General features: G+C 40.8%; 1 long non-coding RNA gene across 1 annotated transcript; it reads left to right on the top strand.

Moving 5' to 3' along the window:
* The first annotated feature begins 1,192 nt into the window (after window positions 1–1,192).
* LOC139703039 (uncharacterized) lies at window positions 1,193–11,594 on the top strand. Its single transcript, XR_011705566.1, has 2 exons — window positions 1,193–10,334; window positions 11,114–11,594. It is a non-coding gene; the product is annotated as an uncharacterized lncRNA (long non-coding RNA).
* Window positions 11,595–20,866: the final 9,272 nt, after the last annotated feature.

The following is a 20,866-nucleotide window of genomic DNA, read 5'->3' on the forward strand; positions in this document are numbered from 1 at the left end:
AAAAAGACACACTATAGGAGCATTTATGCCCCCACATTTTTAATTTCATTATATAGTTTGATTTTGTAGACCTTTTTCATTCTACTTAATAACTTACAATATAAGGTTTGTTATACTTATTGGATTATATGATAGATAGCATGCGTCATGGTCTCCCAGACCCCTCTGCAACCAGTAATTATAAGATACTATAAACTAACCCTGTCCCTCCTCAGATCTTACAGCTCCAGGAGCCCATGACACCACAGAGAGAGAGAAACACAATTTTGATTGAAATAAACCTCTAGACTCTCATCTACAAGTCCTGTTCAAAAAGTAAAAACACAATATTCTCTTCATATGTGAGCCCTTAGGGTCAACAAAACACCACCCACAAACATTTCATTTAACTTTATTTGGGAAAATAAATATTGAAATATAATGATAAGTTCTAGGAGAATAATATTCACACTATTTTTTATTCCAAAGGGTAACTCTTTAGGTTTCATGCTTATCTCCACTCCATGTTATTTTACACAGAAAACTGGATTCATTTTCCATATGAGTTTTAACTATTTATAAGGCCAGGAGGGAAGATTCAGTACTAGAGGTCTCAGGAAAATATTAAAGATCCTCCCTTTCCATGTGCCTGCATGAGTCTGCTTATCCTTGATGATACAGCTCAAGAATGCCGATTTCTCAAAGCATCTGGCTCGGTGGCTCACTCATTGAAACCCCAATATAATTACTCATCTCAAGGCTATCACTCCCTCCTCTGGGATCTGACCTGTTGAAGGAGGACCTAGTGTTCTTCATGGGATCACTAGGTCATGCAAGCTGTTACAACAAGGAAAGCTTCATTCTAACTTGTATTGATTCAGCCCCATTTTAAATACAAGTTAGAACAAGACTTCAGACTCTCACCTGTGGAGAGGATACTCTGCCCATGACTTCCCAGTCAGGACCCTGAAAAGCTATTTGGGACTCCTCAGTACATAGGTTCAGTGTTGGGGTTTTCCTAGTCTGGCAATACAGTAGCCTGTGTCTGTTACTTTTGCTTTCTCTCTTGCTTTCATAGTATTACTCAAAGAAACACTGTCTGGTGTGAAGAGAGTGTCTTCCTTATCTATTGGACCTGACCTGTGAAGTTGAGCAGCTGCCCACATACTTAATGTCACAAACACATGTATGTGTTATCTAATCAGTAAGTAGTGTATCTTTCAACTACATGATTTTTTATTGCATGGGGGAGGAAATTGAGAATGCTTTCTTTGAGTACACACAGCACTATTAATAGTATTCATAACACTGCTATGTAATATTTCCTCTCTGCTCAAATTGTAAGTATTGTTCTTGTGCTGCTTTGTAAAACAAATAGAAAAGAGTTGTAAACCAAAAATTTTGTGACTATAGCTAGTTGCGCAGACTGACTTGGGCAAGTCTATTTACCATTGTTTATTATTTTGTATGGGCTCAAGGTACTCTTTTATAATTGTATTTACCCTTAATGACTTTAGCATTTATTGAAGAGATTTTCACTCACAATCCTTCTCTGTATACAAATTTTCCCTTGTCGTTTTTAAAATTTCTTACTCTTTTTAGGTATACACGACAGTAGAGCAAATTTTGACATATTATACATGGAGTAAAACTTATTTTAGTTAGCATTCCATTCTTGAGGTATACATGGTGTGGACCTTCCCTGGTGGTGTATTTATATATGAACACAGAAAAGTTGTGTCTCATTCATTCTACTGTCATCTGTATTCCTATTTCCCTTTTCTTCCCTTCGTTCCAACTTTGTCTAATCCACTGAATTTCTATTCTCTCCCCCACCCTTGTTGAGTGGTTTAGCATCCACATATATTATATATTATATATAATGTCTGTTTCATTCTACTATCCTTCCTATCCCCATATCCCCTCCCCTCCCTGCACTCCTCTCTACTTAATCTAAAGTCACTATTCTTCCCCACCCCCCATTGTGAATTAACATCCACTTACCAGAGAGAACATTTGGCCTCTGTGTTGTGTGTATGTGTGTGTTGGGGGGGGCTTAATTCACTTAGCATGATATTCTCCAACTCCATCCATTTACCACCGAATGCCGTAGTTTCATTCATCTTTAAATCTAAGTAATATTCAATTGGTGGCGGAATATATATATATAATCACATTTTATTTATCCATTCATCTGTTGAAGGACACCTAGGTTGGTTCTATGGTTTAGCTGTTGTGAAGTGTGCTGCTATAAACCTTGGTGTGGCTGTGTCCCTGTAGTATGCTGTTTTTAAGTCCTTTGGGTATAGTCCGAGGAGAGGGCTAGCTGGGTCAAATGGTGGTTCCATACTGATTTTGCAAGGAGTCTCCATACTAATTGACATCCTGACCTTCAGCAAAGGTGGCATTCAGAAACATGTTTGGCACTTAATTGCTGCCTCAGAATTCTTACATCTTACTGAGAAACCTTTACCAGACTTTGTAAGCAAGAACTAGAAGGAAGGTTCTAGCTATGGCTTATGGGCCTGTGTTCAATCTCCTTATGCTTTAATTACTAGAAATGTAAAAGTTAAAAGGGAAGACGATAGATATCTTGTTACATGTAGTAAATGTAATTTAACTAATTGTAACAACAGAAATACTAGAGAAAAAGGAACAATGATACTCCATCAGCCCTCTTTTGTCTTAGTACCAGTAAATATTTCAGAGCCATGGTAGGCTGATGCTGATGCTTCAAGTCTTACAACAAATACACGCCCAGCTAGCGAGACCTAAATGTGCTCTTGGGCTCATAATAGTGGGAGTTGTTGCCTTGGTTTCTTTTATTGCTTCCGTGGTCACAGCTTTGGTGGCCATATCTCAAATATTCAACATGCAAATTTTCTTAATAATTTGGCTCAGAATACTTCCAAGGCTCTTCACAATCAAATAAATGTTGATGAAAGGATTGAGACCAAGCTAAATGCCTTAGAGGCTGCTGTCATGAATATAGATAATGAACTTTCCACTTTGAAATTCAAGGAAAGACTTAAATGTCCTGCTAGGTGTAAGTATGTGTGTGTTACTGCTGCCAAATGCAATGCTTCTTATTGGTATTGGGAGAAGGTTCAAAACCATTTGTTGGGTATTTGGCAGAAGAATGATAACAGCTTGGATCTTTTGGAGCTGCATCATCAGACTCAAGATATACAAAAAAGTAAGATTGATTTTTCAGATCCTACGTCTTTAGCTGATCAAATACTTTCCAGCTTTAACCCTGGAAACATTCTTAATCCCTCTGCATGATATATCCTTGTATTGTTCTCGTTGCTACTAATTCTCTCTTGTGTTGTAATTATAGGATGTCATGCCCCCAGAACAAGAATTTAGGGGCTCAAAATAATGACCCATCACCTGGTTTTTCAAAGAAAGAAGGACGGCTATGTGGGACGCCCCTCTGAATGACCCACGCCTTCCAGTCCTGAAGCAGGAGGCTCTGACCAGTCACTACATTTCTGGTGAATTGGGCGTTGTCCCAGCTCAGATAAAGAGGGGGGTCTTCAGATGTAGGCCTTACCCACGAGGGTTGAGTTATACTCATGTGTCTCTTGTAACCCTGCCCCCTCTGGCCGTTTTTGAATAGAACTTTCTAAGAACAAGAGTCCTCCAATAAAAGCTCTCTTCTGAATGTGGTCACTTTCTCACCAGCCTCTCGTGCCTTTCTCTTGCCCTCCCTTTTGGGGATCCTGAGGTCAAGAGTGGAGAAGCCGTCCTGAAGCTTGGGTAAAGGTAAAGTGTGTCTGTGTTTTATTTGGTGTCCCTGGAATTTCACACGAGTGACCTTAAGTTCAGCTGACTGTGCAGGTCAGGGGTGGCAATTTGTAACTGTGTGGGCAGCAGTTTGTAACTGGTGTTCAGAGGGATTACACACACACACCTTATATTTTTCAAGAGTAAAAGCAAAAGCAAAAATGGCCCTGGGATGACTAGATATCCACAAGAAGAAAAAAAAGTATTTGGATACGTACCTCACATCATGTACAAAAGTAAAATTTTTTAAAAAAGGATCAAAGTCCTTTGTGTAATAGCTAGAAGCATAAAACTCATAAAAAACAGTTGAGCAGATTTGGGTTACTTTGGATGTGCTGATGGCTATTTAATATTTGTATTTATTTTAATCAGTTAGAATAATCCCCGTTTAAAAGTGGTATGATTTCATGTCAAAATAAACCTTAATGTTATGTGTAACTGAAATTCACTAATAAAAAATAAAATTTAAATATGAACAAAGGCACTGGAGATGTAGCTCAGGAGTAAAGCACCCCTGAGTTCAATTTTCAGTACCAACAAATAATTATTAAAGGAACAAAGACATTTCTGAATGTAATAGGCTTAATCTTGTCTCTGTTGACACTTCTGTGAGTTTGGTGAAAATGAGAACCATTATAATTTTGTTGGCATATTTTTTTTAACAAATTATGAATTAAGATTTCTCTTTTTTGTGACTCAACAATACATTCATGACTATATGAAGAAGCCACAAGTATACAGATGTTAGTTTGGAGTCAGAAGGTAATTATTAATATTATTTGTTAGACAGCCCTTCAGCTAATAGGATTCCACATAATGCTAGGGATCATTTGGCTCCAGAGGAATAATCTTTACTCTTGAGAAATTTCAATTTTATTTAAGTCTATAGATTAAGAAAAATGGATGTCCAGGTTTGACTTATACAAGATAAATGTGGTTGGAGTTTTTCAGATAGAAGTCCCTGTTGGGGGACAGTGAAATTTCAAATAGCATATACAGAAGCCTAGATGAAGTCTATAGCTTAAAAAATCATAGTGACTAAATTGTAAATATATTTATCTTTACCCTTCAAAAACTTTATTATGCCACATCATGAACTTCTTTTCTAAAATCCTGTAGATATTTTCCAAATATGTGGCATTATAAGCAGTATCTTTTGGCACATGCCTATAATCCCAGCAGTTTGGGAGGCTGAGGCAGGAGGATCACATGTTCAAAGCCAGGTTTAGTAATTGGCCTCTATATAAAATTGCTAGAAGGGCTGGGAATGTTGCTCAGTGGTTAAGCTCCCCTGGATTCAATCCCTGATACCAAAAAGAAAAAAGAAAAATAGTGTTTTCTAGGAATCTATTGTCCAATGCAGGGTCATGAGATTTTACATGTTTTCTGCTAAGAATCTTGTAGTCCATCATTTGTGCAATTTGACTACAGCTTGCTTCTCTTTGTCTAGTTACTGTGTAAAATCATGTTTTTGTTTGGGAAGTTTTTCTTTTATAATGTAGGCTTCTGTAGTTATGAATTTTCTTCTGGGGGCTACTTTAGCTGCATCTCATAGTTTTGACATGTTTGCTTTCATTTTTATTTACCTAAACTATTTTCTATTTTTTTCTTTTTCTTCTTCCTACAGAGTATACTGTCTAATTGCTACATGTTTGCAAATTTTTAAATTTTCTGTTTTTTTTTAACTTAATTTCATTGTAGTTACAAAAGATACTTGTCCTGATTTCAGTGCTTTTAAATTTATTGACATTTTTATGGCTTTAAAATGGCAAGTTCTGCACAATGTTTCCTACACACTGGAGGAAAATGTGTATTTCACCTTTTGGGCAGAATATTCTGTATAGTCCTCTAGACCTAGTGTAGTTATATTATTGTTCAAGTCATTTTGTTTTACATGGACTTTTTGCTAGTCATTTCATTCTTTCTTGAAAGTGGGATATCACAAATTATCCTCCCTGTTTTGTAGAAATTTTTCTTCCTTTAATCCTGATAGTTTTCATTTCATGCATTTTGGAACTCTGTTTTTAGACATGTATACATTTATAACTTAGCTTGTGAGACTGCCCACTCTATTGATATGTAATATATATTTTAGTTTTATCATAAATATGCATATGTATTTAATATTTAATTTAATATATGCAATTACAAGTATGTATAATGGTCTTGCCTCTATATAACAATTTCTGTCACAGCTGATTTTGTCTGACATGTGCATGGCCCTCCATCTGTTATCTTTGTTGTTTTTTTGTTTTTTCTTATACTGGGGGTTTTACCCAGGAGCACTTTACTACTGAGACCTGTCCCCAGCCATTTTTCTGTTTTAGGTTGAGGTAGGGCCTCAGTAAGTTGCATGGAGCCTCCCATGAATTACTTGGGGGTCTTCTCTTGGTATAGAGCCATGGGGATTTAGATTTTTTTGGAAACTATGGAGGCACCCTCAAGCACATTAGATTGCCCAAGGCACATGACCTCTAAAAGTCACTAGGTGATATTAGTTAGCTGTGACCAAGTTTAAAACTACCCAGTGTAGATTTGAGTCCTTTGTTTCAGATTGTACAGGGGGATCCTTCTCTACCTTCTCATCAACTATTGGCAGAAGAAAGAATAGCCATAACAAAAGTTGAATCTGCCATGATTACTGCACAACTTACTAGATTAATCCACAAGAGCCTATATATTGATTAACATTTCCCACTGTTCATACCCCTACAGGAGCAATGTGGCAATAATTGGGAATTATTGAGTGGCCTCGCCTACCTCATTCTCCTCAAAAGTCATTGACTCCATTCCATGGCTTTATTGTGCAGTTTTTAAAGGAAGAACACGAGTTTTGCAAATAGTTGGGTCATAGCCTAATATTATTGTTGCCCCTTTTTCTATTCAAGAGCATGATTGGCTTTGGCAATCTCCTAATACTTGGCAGATAGCTTTAGCTAATTTCCCTGGTCAAATGGAAAGCCATTACCTTCATGATAAAATTATTCAGTTTGCTCTTGTGACTACATTTATTTTTCCCCAAATTGTACGTGCTTAACCAATAGTTGGAGCACTAACAGTATTTACTGATGGATCGAGTTCAGGAAAAGTAGGTTTCTATAGCCATGTTCATACAGAGATAATACAGACATCTTATATTTCTGCACAATGAGCAGAACTTCAAGCTCTCATTGTGCTTTAATTCATTTTTTAAATGAGACAACATTATTTATTCAGATAGTTTACATGCAGTTCGTGTTACAAAAAATGTTGAAACATCAACTACTGGGAACGCACTATTGCAAGAGTTATTTAATTTGTTTTAGAACTTACAAAAGACAATTCAAATGTGTCACCATCCACATTTCATTAGCCATATAAGGGCACATTCTAATCTTCCAGGTCCTTTAGCATCAGGTAATGATAAGATTAATAAACTTGTTGCTGTTTGTGAATAAATATCTTTATATGATTGTGCACAAGCCTCACATTCTTTACATCATCAGAATGCTTCTTCTTTACATAAAAAATTTAATATTCCTGGGGAAAAACTTGTCAAATTGTTCATCAAATCTCACAATGTTTTATCCATATTTTATCTTCACCAACTGGGGTTAATCCCATGGTTTATGACCAAATCAATTATGGCAAATGGATGTAAGTCACATCGCTCAACTTGGCAAACAGTGTTAAGTTCATGTTATTGTTGATACTTACTCTAGATTTATTTTTGCCACTGCCTGTGTAAGAGAAAATACTCAGCATGTTATTTCTCACTGTCTAGCTACTTTTGCAGCATTAGGATGTCCTTTACAGATTGAAATTGATAATACTCCAGCTTATACTAATTTTTCTTTCCAGCAGTTTGGCCATCAATTTTGTATTGATCATAAATCAGGTATTCCCCATAAGCCTCAAGGTCCAGCCATTGTACAATGAGCTCATTTACAGTTACCAAAAAAGGGGAAAAATAAGGCCCCACAAAATAACCTTAATCATGCTTTGTTTTAATTTTTTTTTTCAAATTGTGACCCTGAAAGTCACACTGCAGCTGAAAGACACATCTTCCATGGCAACAGGTTCCTTGGTCCAAGTTTGGTGGAAAGATTTACAAACATAACAACAGGAAGGATCAGACCCAGTGATAATGTGGGGTAGAGGTCATGCTTGCTTTTTCCCAGAAGGTGCCTCTCATCCTATTGGGGTACCTGAAGATGCTATCAGACATGAAGGACCTGGAACCGAGGTTCAGATACTGAAGATTGATCCAGAGATGTCAGCCCTGACCCCCAGCAGGAAGTGAGAGCTACAAAGGAGGAAGAGGATGAAGAAGGCCCAGAGAGACCGAATGTTGAATCTACCATCATGGAAACAACTGGAGAATCTAATGCTACAACCTGAACAGATAGTTTGACACAAGGAGGAACTAAGTCTGCAGCCACAATGTTTGTGGCCATGTTAGCTCTGTTGAGCTGTCCAGTAAATGCGGTCCAGGGAGAAACCAAGTGGACATATTTTCCAGACCCACCTTTGGTACACCCCGTGGTGTGGACTGGAGAATCCATCCCAGTATTTACCAATGATACTCATGTAATGTGCGGTTTTACAGATACTCCGATTACACCCATCCCTGTGACTGGATCTAATTATATTGGTTACAGTGGACACTACGTATATATTGGTCCCATGATAAGCAGCTGGCTATCTAGGGGTACCTTTTGAAGAAAATACAGCATATGGGGGTCTAGACCAGCCAATCGTACTGGACCCTGTGACTCTAAGCAATATGCCCAAACAGTTATTAAAATGGGACTTTCTCTAACAAGCCAGTCATTGCCACAGAACGTCTGCCAATACCTTACTGTCCTAATCATTCTGCAATAGAATTTGGCACCTTTCCTAAATGGATAGACTGTGCAGATATCTTCCCAGTACAACAAAAATCTTCTAGAAATTAGTGGATGTATTTTAGACTGGTCTCCAAGAATTGACTATAGACAATCACATAAGGACGCCATGATCCCTGAGGTTTTGTTGGTAATATCCTAACCTTCAGTGAAGGCGGTATCCAAAAAGGTGTTTGGTGCTTAATTGCAGCCTCAGATTTCCTATATTACACTGTCAACCCTATGCCTGACTTTGTAGGCACGGGATGTGAAGAGGGTTCCTGGTATGGCCTGTAGGCGTGGTTCAATCTCCTTATGCTTTAATTACTGGAAATGTGAGAGTTAAGAGAAAGGATTGTAAAAATCTCGTAGCCTGTAAAAAGTGCAATTTACCTAATTGCATCACTAGATATAACAGAGGGAAAGGAATATTAATCCTTCACCAGCCTTCCTTTGTCTTACTACCAGTGAACATTTCAGAGCCATGGCATGCTGATGCTGATGTTGAGGTTTTACAACAGACGCATGCTCAGGTGACCAGACTTAAGCGTGCTCTTGGACTCATAATTCTTGGTTATAATTTTTAAATGTTAATTTAATTCATCGCTTCTACAGTTACAGCCTCAGTGGCTATATCTTATCATATTTAACATGCAAATTTTCTTAATAATCTGGCTCAAAATACTTCCAAGGCCTTCAATAATCATAAATATTGATGAAAGTATTGAAACTAAATTGAATGCCTTAGAAACTTCTGTCATAAATATTGGTAATGAGCTTTCCACTCTCAAGTTTTAAGGAAAGGCTTAAATGCCAACTGACTATGAAGGCCTGTGTTACTGCAGCCAAATATAAGGCTTCCCTGTGGGATTTGGAGAAGGTTATATCATTTAACGGGTATTTCACATAGCAATAATTTTAGCCTGAATCTTATGGGGTTACATCACAACATCCAGGATATTCACAAAAAGCAAAATCTTTTGTTTCCTACTTCTCCAACTGGAAATACTTCAAGAATGGAATGGCCTTAACCCTGGAAACACACTGAAACACTCTGCATGGAATATTATTGGAATGAGATGTTTGCTCCTAGTTCTTTTTTGTATTGTGATAATAGGTTGTCACCCTCTGAGAACAAGAATCCAGGAACTTGAAATAGCAGCTCATCATTTTCTTTTGCAAAGTAAAAAGGGGGGATATGCAGGGTGCCACCCATGAATTACTTGAGGGTCTTCTCTGGGTATGGAGCCATGGAGACTTAGGTCTTACCTAGGAACTATCCACATCCCCCCAGAGTGCACTAGATTGCCCCAAGGCACATGACCCTCTTGTAGCTCTGGAGTTGGGCATAACCCATTGGGAACTGCAAAGCCCACCTTCTTCTACCTTACTTGGCAAAGAACATTCCATGGAAAACCTTTGATATTCCCTGATATAAATAAAGCAAATATGGGCTCCATTTTGCTCTTTTGAGTGTGGAAGCTTCATCCCTAAGATCAGCTAGCCCATCCAGCCCCCGCTTTTAAAAATCACTTTCTGTATGCTGTGGGGTTTTTTTCTGCTTTACTTTTCTTAGCTTTTATTTTGCAGCCAGACCATTCCACCAAGAGGAACTCTATTTTTACCACCTGCAGTTTTGAATTCATGATCCTCTTGCCTCAGCCTCCTGACTCACTGGGATTACAGGCCTGAATCACTGAGGTGGGCTCTTGATTGCTCTTTTTGTTTAGCACTTTTTATTCTCATCCCATCTTTGTTTTGGAAACTAGAGTGAATCTGATGTAGACAGCAGAATAATTTGGTTGGATTCTAGGTCTTATACCCAAGGGTGCCTTAACACTGGGCTACATCCCCAGCCACTTTTTAATATTATTATATTTTATTTTCAGACAGTGTTATGCTAAGTTGCTGATGCCAGCATCAAACTTGTGATACCCTAGATCAGTCTCACAAGTACCTTAGTGACAGCATTGCGCCACTTTGCCCAGATGATGATGACTTAGACAGGCTCTACATAAGTCACCGAGTTTGCCCTCCAACGTGCAGTCCTTACCTCAGCCTCCTGAATTTCTAGAGTCACAAATGTGTGTTGCATGCCCAACTTGATCAATATATTTTCTAAAATTGGAACTAATTGGATCTATATGCAGTAATAGTAATGAAAAAAGTAATAGTAATGAACAAAGTGCTTCTATGTTGCCACTTGTTTTCTACCTGTATGTTTTTGGTTTATCAATTTTCCCATTATTGCTTATTCATTCATATTTCCCATTATTCATTTTTCTTGTGTACCATTTTTATTTTATTTTCTTCTTTTGGCACATGTTTTAGTTTTACCTTAGCGATTGTGCTGGGAGCTCTAACATCTTAAACTTATGACAATCAGTTTTAATTCATGCCAAATTAGTTTCAATTGTATAGAAAAATTTTGCTAATCTTACAGATTTGTCCCTCATTCCTGGTTTTTATCTTTGTCATAGACTATAACTTCATGCATCGTGTATCTTCTATGGCTTGGATAGCATTTTTCCCCAAACAGGCTTATGTTCTGGACACTTTGTTCTCATTGTGGTAGCACTGAGGCAGGGGAACCTTTCAAATGTGCTGTCTACTGGGCGTCAATTAAGTCATTGGGGAAACCACCCTCAGGAAGAATGGACGCTAGTCTCTTGGAATGAGTTTATGAGAAAACGAGTTGTTATGAAAAATCAAGACTGCCCCTCTCTGCTCTGTGGCTCATATTGGTCCATATGATTTTTCCTCTTCCACTTGTCCCCACTCTGATGACAGCCACCATGCTGGAATAGCGCAAAGTGCGTACTCCCCAGAAGCCAAATGGATGGCATCCCTTTATCTTGGAATCTCAGACCCTAAAATTCTGACCTAAAGGACTTTTTAATCACAAACTACTCCGCCTTAGGTATTTCCTGATAGCAATAAAAGAATGGAGTCTTATAGTCATTCAGCATCAATGTTTGTTTGGTTCTAAATGTTATTTTTGTGTTGTAAGTGTTATTTTAGCACTCATTTATTTTTTTAAATTTTATTTTTTTAAATACACAACAGTGGAATACATTGCAATTCTTATTACACATATAGAGTACAATTTTTTACACTTATATTTTTAAAACCAATAGAAAAGAGTTAGAAACTAAATACTCCATGGCACTGGCTATACTTAGCTACCATATAGAGCTACTGAGCTACATCTACCATTATTTCTCATTATTTTATGTGGACTTAATTTTCTGTCTTTTATCATTTCCTTTAACCTTGATGACTCTATTGGCATTTCTGGAAGAATCGTCTACTCACCACAAACATTTCCTTGCACAAATCTCCCCTTATCTTTTGAAGCACAGTTTAGCAAGGTATAAAATTATTGATGGTTAAACAACAAGTTACATCATGTCCTCCCACTACCTTCCAGCTTCTTGGATTCTCTAGGGAAACCCACTAATGCTGTCTTGTACCTGAACAACTGTTTCTCTCTGACCACTCACAAGATTGCCTCTTGGTATTTGTTTTACAGAAATTCTTCTTCATAGTTCCTCTTATCCATGGTTTCCCTTTCTGTAAGCTTTAGAAAATTCCAGAATGAGCAACTCATGAGTTTTAAATTGCAAAGTGTTCTGAGGAGCATGATGCAATCTCACCCCACCCCAACCCAGCCCTCCAGGGCACGGGCCTCTGCCTTCTCCAGCAGTTTCCCAGTTGATATATTGTTTTAGTAATACCTTCCTGTTAGTGGCAAATTGCCATCTTTGTTGAGAGATTGACTGTCGTGATAGTGCTCCACTGTGTAGAAGAGAACATCTCTCCAATTACTCATGCACCACATTCTGTTTGTGCCCATGTTGCAGTGTTAGCACTTGGAGCCTAAGAATAGAAGACACACCTTGACCCTCTCCTAAGGGAAAACATGATTTCCCATGAGACTCTGACCCAAGAAGGTGAGATATGTTTAATACGTTTAGGATGAACCTCTTTCATAAATAACCTCAAGAGAAAGTACAAGTGACTGGGAAGTCTATCCTACTTCATTGTAATGCCAAAATGTCCACCAGGAAGGAAGTTGAACCTCGTTTCCATAGTGTATGGTTGTATGCCAAAGTGTCCTTAAGAATGGCTCCTGTGTAACCAAGGCAGTCCAGTGCATGCCTAACTCCCAGGATTGAACCTGATTTCATCTGACAACACAAGGTAACCACTCCCTCAATGCCACCATGATCTGAGGGATGAGGTATCAGTCCCTGGGCATAACGAGAAGCCAGTGGAGGCCCTTGTTCTCTCCAAAAGGAAAATGCTATAGTCGTCATCCATGGGAGAATTTAAGCCTCATTCTCATACCATGTAATGCAGGCAGAAGCACATATTTCTCATGATCCTGGGCTGACATTTCTCAACCTCCACTGATTACTTGGCTGTGAGAGTTTGAAAGCTTCTTAAAAGGAATTTTAGTGGTCAATTCTGCTCATTATTTATTTAACTATTTGTGGCACCAGTGATTGAACCCAGGGCTCCTTAACCACTGAGCCCCATCCACAGCCCCCCCCCCTTTAAAGAATATATACTTTATTTAGAGACAGGGTCTCACTGGGTTGCTTAGTCCTGACTAAGTTTCTGAGGCTGACTTTGAACTCACGATCCTCCTGCCTCAGCCTCCCAAGTTGCTGGGATCATGGGCACGCACCGCTCTGCCTGGCTCAGTTAATTTTCCTTAATGATAAAAATAATGATTGTTTTGATGATAATGGTTGAAGTCAAAAAGTCAGAAGTTGTTTTTGATTTGTTTTTTGGTCCCCACCAGTTTAAGCAAGAGCCAGTAAGGGTCCGTACCAGTGCTGGATGAGAAGAGAGTTGCAGAAAAACTTCCATGTGAATGATTGCAAGTAATAGAATAGACAGCTGGTCAAGGACAAGGAGTCAAAGGCCACTTCAATGTTCTTGGTGAAAAAATGTGAGAATCCAGATTTAAAAAGAAAAACACAAGTTTGTGGGAGGATAAAAGTGAAGACTGAGTCCAGCAGTGGAGATGTCTTGCAGTTTCCATTGAGCATAGGTGGGAGACTTGTTCCAGGCCAGCAATCCCCAAAGCATTGCCAAGTGCATCAATTTATGTATACAGTTTGCAGACAGCCTGCTCACCTCCTCCTGTAAGTTAAATGATCTCTGGGTCACTAGTACAATTTGCTAAAGGCCTGGGGCTGGGGCTCAGTGGCAGAGCACTCTCCTAGCACTTGTGAGGCACTGGGTTTGATCCTCAGCAACACCTGGAAATAAATAAATAGAAAAAGGTATTGGGTCCATCTACAACTAAAAATATTTTTTTAAAAACTGGTACAAAGTAACCGCTATGTAAGTAGCCGTTAGGCCATTGTCATTACTTGGGAGAAAGTCTGAACATTTACTTGGTACACGAGCAATTCATTTTCAAATCCTTCCCAGCCACCAGGGTTTGAGACCTTGGGTGCAGAATCCATGCATATGGCCACAGGTTTTTCCAATCCCTGGAGAACACCCAGGGCAGGTTGTCTGGAAAAGGTTTTGAAATATGTTGTAGAAATTCCAATAACATCTGGCCCAGAGAGAGAGGCAAGTAGAGGGTCAGAGATGGCACCTGGGAAAGCAGGGGGTGACAGGTGGAGCCTTGAGTGTTGGGGTGGCAAAGAGGACAGGCAGAACCTTTGGGGACACAGGGGCGTGGGCAGATGTTGAGACGGGGAAACACTTAATGCTTGGGGAAGCAGATGGAGAAAAAAGACCTCACCGTTAATAAAATAAAAAATGGGGACAGAATAGATTTAGAAGCTCAGGAAGTCTTGACCTTCAAACTCCTCCTCCATTCCAGAAGATTGCATTCCCCTTTCTGAGCAGAACCCACAGTGGGTTTTTTTTTTGTTTTTGTTTTTTGTGTTTTTTAGAAAACTGATAAAATGTTCACTGGTTTTGAAAATGATTTATGGCCCTTGAATAAGGTTTTCTCGAGTTTCTGGTCACACAGTATTGGTCTCTACTTTTTTCCATTCTCAATGAATGTCTAACACCTGGCCTACCAGTGGATACTACATTTTATAAGCCAGTGATTGTATTTTTAAAATGCAAAATTATTAGGGAACTCTATGGGGTGATACATAATTGGTTCTCACAGGTGCAGCTCATCCCTGCCTTAGTTTATCTATCTATCTATCTATCTATCTATCATCTATCTGTCTATCTATCATCTATCTATCTATTTTCAGTGCTGGTGGTGGCTCTACCACTCAGCTACACACTGATAGTGATGGATGGGTAGCATGCAGACGTGATTGATGGGATCATGCAGGTCAAGGAGTCATTCTGTGAACTTGGCCTACTGTGCAGACCCCCACTTTTCTTTTAGAAAAGTAATTTACCTAGAGCCCTGCCTTGGCTAAGTCAATGTGCTATATTCCACTCCTCAGCCAACAACCTGTGGTTTCTGTGAGAAGTGATTTCTTCTCTACCAGTGAGAACACAAGTTAACCTGGAGGGGACAAGTTCTGGGACACTTTCACAGACCAGATTCCAGAACTCAAGGAGATAGGATGATTGCTCCTGACCATCAATTATGTAAGAACCGTTCCAGACTAGCGTGGGCAAAGTGACCTAGAATTGTCCTGGATCTTGGCATGTCAACTCCTGTTCCTGTCACTAGTGTGCATCTGCTGACTAGTATTTCTATCTGGTATTAGTTTATTTAAAGACATAGGGAAGGGACAGAGGGACACTCTCAAGAGGGAGTGTCCTCTCAGGTAGTATGATGTGCCCCTATTTTCCTACTGGTCCCAGAAAATCTCCAATTAGGACTGGTCAGTGCAGAGCAAGGTGACTTGAGAGTTGCATTTGTATATTTAGAATGTCATCTTAAACTTTTATAATAAGTTTTTTCTATTGATTTTTAAAAAAACTAAATGACAGCAGAATGCATTACAATTCTTATTACACATAGACAGCACAATTTTTCATACCTCTGTTTGTTTATAAAGTAGGTTGAGGGCTGGGGATGTGGCTCAAGCGGTAGCGCACTCGCCTGGCATGTGTGCAGCCCGGGTTCGATCCTCAGCACCACATACAAACAAAGATGTTGTGTCCGCCGAAAACTGAAAAATAAATATTAAAATTCTCTCTCCTCTCTCTCTTTAAAAAAAATAAAGTAGGTTGACACCAATTTGTGTCTTCATACTTGTACTTTGGATAATAACTACCTCATTCTACCACCCTTGCTAACCCCCTGCCCCCTCCCTTCCCCTCCCACCCCTCTGCCCTATCTAGAATTCATCTATTCCTCCAATGCTCCCCCTCCCTACCCCACTATGAATCAGCCTCCTTATATCAGAGAAAACATTCAGCATTTGTTTTTTGGGGGATTGGCTAACTTCACTCAGCATTATCTTCTCCAACACCATCCATTTACCTGCTAATGCCATGATTTTATTCTCTTGTTGCTGAGTAACATTCCATTGTATATATATATAACGCATTTTTTTATCCATGCATCCACTGAAGGGCATCTAGGTTGGTTCCACAGTTTAGCTCTTGTGAATTGTGCTGCTATAAAAATTGATGTGGCTGTGTCCCTGTAGGTTGCTGTTTTTAACTCCTTTGGGTATAGACTGAGGAGAGGGATACCTGGGTCAAATGGTGGTTCCATTCCCAGATTTCCAAGGAATCTTACTGCTTTCCATATTGGCTGCACCAATTTGCAGTCCCACCAGCAGTGTATGAGTGTACCATTTTCCCCACATCCTCGCCAACACTTATTGTTTGTCTTCATAATAGCTGCCATAATAAAAGTTTTACTACAGTGAAATTCTCTCTCTCTCTCTCTCTCTCTCTCTCTCTCTCTCTCTCTCTCTCTCTGTCACACACACACACACACACACACACACACACACACACACTTGGGTTTTTCTTTGGTGTCTCTGGACAGGACCATGTGGCTTAGGAACCTACAAATGCGATGTCATCCTACTGCCAGTTAAGAACTAGGACTTGGTCCATGGCAGGCCTCTGCAATCACCCACAGCATCTCCCATAAACTTGAGGAGCAAAGAGGGAGTGAAGCCTAGAGATGTCAGAGAAGCCTCACTGTTTTCCTCCCTCCCTCTTGATAGTGATTCTAAACTTTGCTCTACTTTGATCACATTTTATGTATTATCTAAAATCCTCTCTTGCAAGAACACAAGAGCCAAGAAACACCACCTAACCTCCATATCCCTGGGATCACGACCAGCCACAGTGTCAGATCTTTTACTGCTTTAGTTATTTACTCACTTCATTTGATCTATTTATTAATACAGGTGGGCACCAGCCACCGCTCTGGGTCCTGTTGGAAGGCAGCAGTCACACACCCACACACAGCATCCTAAGGTAAGAAGAAGGCAAGCCACCAACACAGAACATCAGAAAGGAATGATGAATTTGTGTCCACGGGACTGAGAGAGTGAGTCTGAAGATGGTGCTAAGGTGTTTCAATAAGCTAATGCTTCCCAGGGGGGCACGTGGCTCCTGGAGCTCGCTGCAATAAAGACGCAGGTGGAGATGATGCTGTTGACCAAAGCAAGAGCCAGGCCCGAGAAAATGGCCGAGATCACGCTTCTCTGCTCCTTGCCCAGGTGCTTTGTGAACCGTGTTCTGAACTAACCACGAAAACCTACTGATATGTGTCAAGGTGACATGATCAGGGAGACTGTGGAGACAGGAACTCTGACCCTCGGTTGTTCATGAAGACTCACCCAATATCAGAGCTTTGAATATTTGATTTTGAGGGGCAGGGTCTTGCTAAGAGGCCAACTGTGGCCTCCGACTTGAGATCCTCCTGCAGCAGCCTCCCAAATGCCTGGCCTTGCAGACATGTGCTACCAAACCTTTTCCTTTGCTTATAGGGCAGTGTTTTCAGGACGGAAGTCTTCAGAGAATACTCATTATTAGATTTCTATTTTTACTTATGTATTTGGCCATGGACTCATATGGTTTTTGCAGGGATCCACAAACGTGGTCCACAAACCAGCAGATTTCAGAAACTTTTCATGTTGACAGCTATTGTCAAATGGTTGCATTCTGATTGAGGCACATTCGACCAAGGGTAAACAGTAAGATGCTTTTAAAGTGCTTGTGAATTTTCCTGGCTAGAATATTGCAGAGGGTTTTGCCAGTTTTCTCGCCACTTTGTTTATCTCATTGGTGTGGAAAAACCTCTCAGATGCAAGTAATTCACCCCAGAGGACAGCTCCTGCAGCTGGCCACCCACAGACCCCCACACCCACCCATCCAATTCTCCATCCCCTGTTAATTGGGTGTCAGGTGCTGTTGGATTGTTAATTATTGGGTAAAACCCAGTGTTTTGTCCAAGGAGCCCAAGGTCTAGCTTGTTGGTTATTGAACCACTGGGTGGGTTATTCACTTTTCCTTGCCTCTCAAGACAAATCTGAGCTCCATCCAGGGACCTATGTCTAGTGGCACTGGTAGCTTAGGAAAATCTCTCATTGTGGTGAAGAAAACTAACAGCAAGAATAATTAATCATTTCCCTCATGGGGGAAGGGGGTTCTGGCCTCAGAGTGTCCCTGGCTCTTTCCCTCTTCTCAGCCACATAATCTTCTCCTCATCCTGGGCAAGACAACTGTGTACTGCTCATCCCTGGAATCCTGGGCATGTGGCTTGACCTTCTCAGTTTTCCTTCAAGAGAAATGTTCCCATTTCACAAATGCAGGTCCCCCAAATACCTGGGCTGCTGTCACTGAGAAGCAAAAGAAAAAAATACTGAAGATGGGGGATGGGGCTGGGGCTGAGCCATAGAGCTCTCGCCTAGCACGTGCAAGGCTTTGGGTTCCATCCTCAGCACCACAGAAAAATCAATGGATAGAATAAAGGTATTGGGTCTGACTCCGATAGAAAAAAATATTTTAAAAAATAAATACGAAAAGGCAACGTATCTAGCAATTAGGGAAATGCATATTAAAACTGCACTGAGCTTCTCTTTCACTCCAGTCAGATTGGCAATTATCAAGAATACAGTAACAATAAATTGGTGAGGATGTGGGGGACAGGGAATGCTCACACCTTGTTGGAGGCACTGCACATGGGTGCAACCCCTCTGGAAAGCAGGATGGAGATTCCTCAAGAAACTAGGACTGGAACCACCCTCTGACTCAGTTATCCCACTTCTCAGAATATATCCAGAGGATTTTAAATCAGCATACTACAGGGACGCAGCCACATCAATGTTCGTGATAGCACAACTCACAATAGCTAAGCTACAGAACCAGCTTAAATGCCCATCAACAGATGAATAGATAAAGGAATTGTGGTATATATACCTGGTGGAATATTACTCAGCTTTAAAAAAGGATGACTTCATAACATTGGCCAGTAAATGAATGGATCTGGAGATTATCATGCTAAAGTAAAATAAGGCAATCCCCCCAAAACAAAGGTCACATGTTTTCTCTGACGTGTTATCTACATCACAAGGAAGGGGGGTGGCACAAAGAGAAGTTCAGTAGATGAGACAAAGGGGAGCAACAGGAATGGGGAGGAGATAAGAACAGGAAACACAGTAGCATGAATCCACCATAATGTTTCTATTTAAATATATGAAAATACCTAAGTGAATCCACTCATCATGCCACCCACACGAATGGGGTCCTAAGGAGAATAAGGTATATTTTATGTTTGGATAAGTTTACCACAATGGACTCTATGGTCATGTATAACTAAGACGAACCAATAAAACAGAAAAAAATAAAAAGTACTGAAAGGACCATGGGACCAAATTGATAGCATCATAGCTGGATGAGGAAATGTCTTTAGGTACATTCCAGAATGTTCTAAACCGCTCCCCCATTGGGTGCTGCCAAAGGTGTTGGAGCCTGAAGGGAAGGTGGAGGTTCAGGGCGCTGCATGGAGAAGAAAGGACCCCCCCCTCCCGCATTAATCTGCAGGAGCAGGGGTCCCAGGGGACAGGTAATCTCGAGGCCTCCACGGTTAACCAAGGCAGAGAGGAGCAGGGTGCATTGGAGTCTATGGAGTTATTTACCAAATTAGGAAAACCTGGAATTGGCTTTCCTGGACTCCCAGTCAAACCCAAATTGTTTTTCCTTAAAGAGAGAGACCCTTGAGCCCCTCTTAATGGGAAGTCTTCTCTGTATTATGTGACTTTTTGCACCACTGAATTGGGGGAACAAGACCAGAGCTCTCTTTGGAGACACATTGGCTTTGTTTGCGTCAAGACAAGCAGGTAGGGTCTTTTTTCTTTTTTCTTGTCAAGTGCCGAGTATTCAGCTGATACTAAGGATGCACACCTGGGCAGGGGGTCTCTGGTTTTTGGAGGAGGCAGGATCCCATTGCCTGAGATCCAGGGGGACTGGCGGGAACCAGGGAGAGCACCCAGGGTAGCCTTGATCTGTGCAAGGCTGTCATCCGGTGGCCACCGCAGGTATTTCTCTCAAAAAGAAAGAAAGAAAGAAGGGAAGGAAGGAAGAAAGAAGTGGCACACGCCTGTCATTCCAGTGGCTGGGGAGGCTGAGGCAGGAGGATGGCAAATTCAAAGGCAGCTTCAGCAAAAGCAAGGTGCTAAGCAACTCAGTGAGACCTTGTCTCTAAACTTCAAGCTAGGGCTGGGGAAGGGGCTCGGAGGTCTTCTGAATTCAACCCCCAGTGGCCAGAGAGCGGGGGAGCCCGGGTGCAGCTGGGGTTTACCCAGGTCTGTGCTCTCGGGGGGTCTCTTCTGTGCTGATCTCCTTACTCTGCCTCAGGCTCAACGTGGGCTCCAGACACAGAATCAACTCAGCTGGAGGAACATCAGCTCTCAGGCTGCCAACCGGATGGGAGCCTCCTCCAAAGCGCCTGCCAGGTCCCCGTGAGCCTTCACCAGCGCTGGCCTTGATGCACTGGGCAGTTCCCAAGGGGCGAAAGGCCAGTTCTGCTCGGAGAATTTTGCACAGATGAACAGAGGACAAGTCAGCACCCGAAGACGCTCTGGGTGGTCTTATTATAGGAGGAGGCCCAGGTGGTGACACTTTCAAGAAATGACTTCAATTTCCTAACATCAAAACCCAACAGAATTCAGAATTCTGGTCACCCTGACCCTAACCCAATGCCCAGACCTCAAAAGGAAAAGAAGAAACCTGCAGCCCAACCCTGCCATTCTGGTTTCCTCCTGGCCTGGAGCGGATATCACCCCCCTGTCACTCAGAAAGAAGGCTCACTGGGC

The sequence above is a fragment of the Marmota flaviventris genome, chromosome 20 (genome assembly GCF_047511675.1).
Source record: "Marmota flaviventris isolate mMarFla1 chromosome 20, mMarFla1.hap1, whole genome shotgun sequence".
NCBI classification, from domain to species: domain Eukaryota; kingdom Metazoa; phylum Chordata; class Mammalia; order Rodentia; family Sciuridae; genus Marmota; species Marmota flaviventris.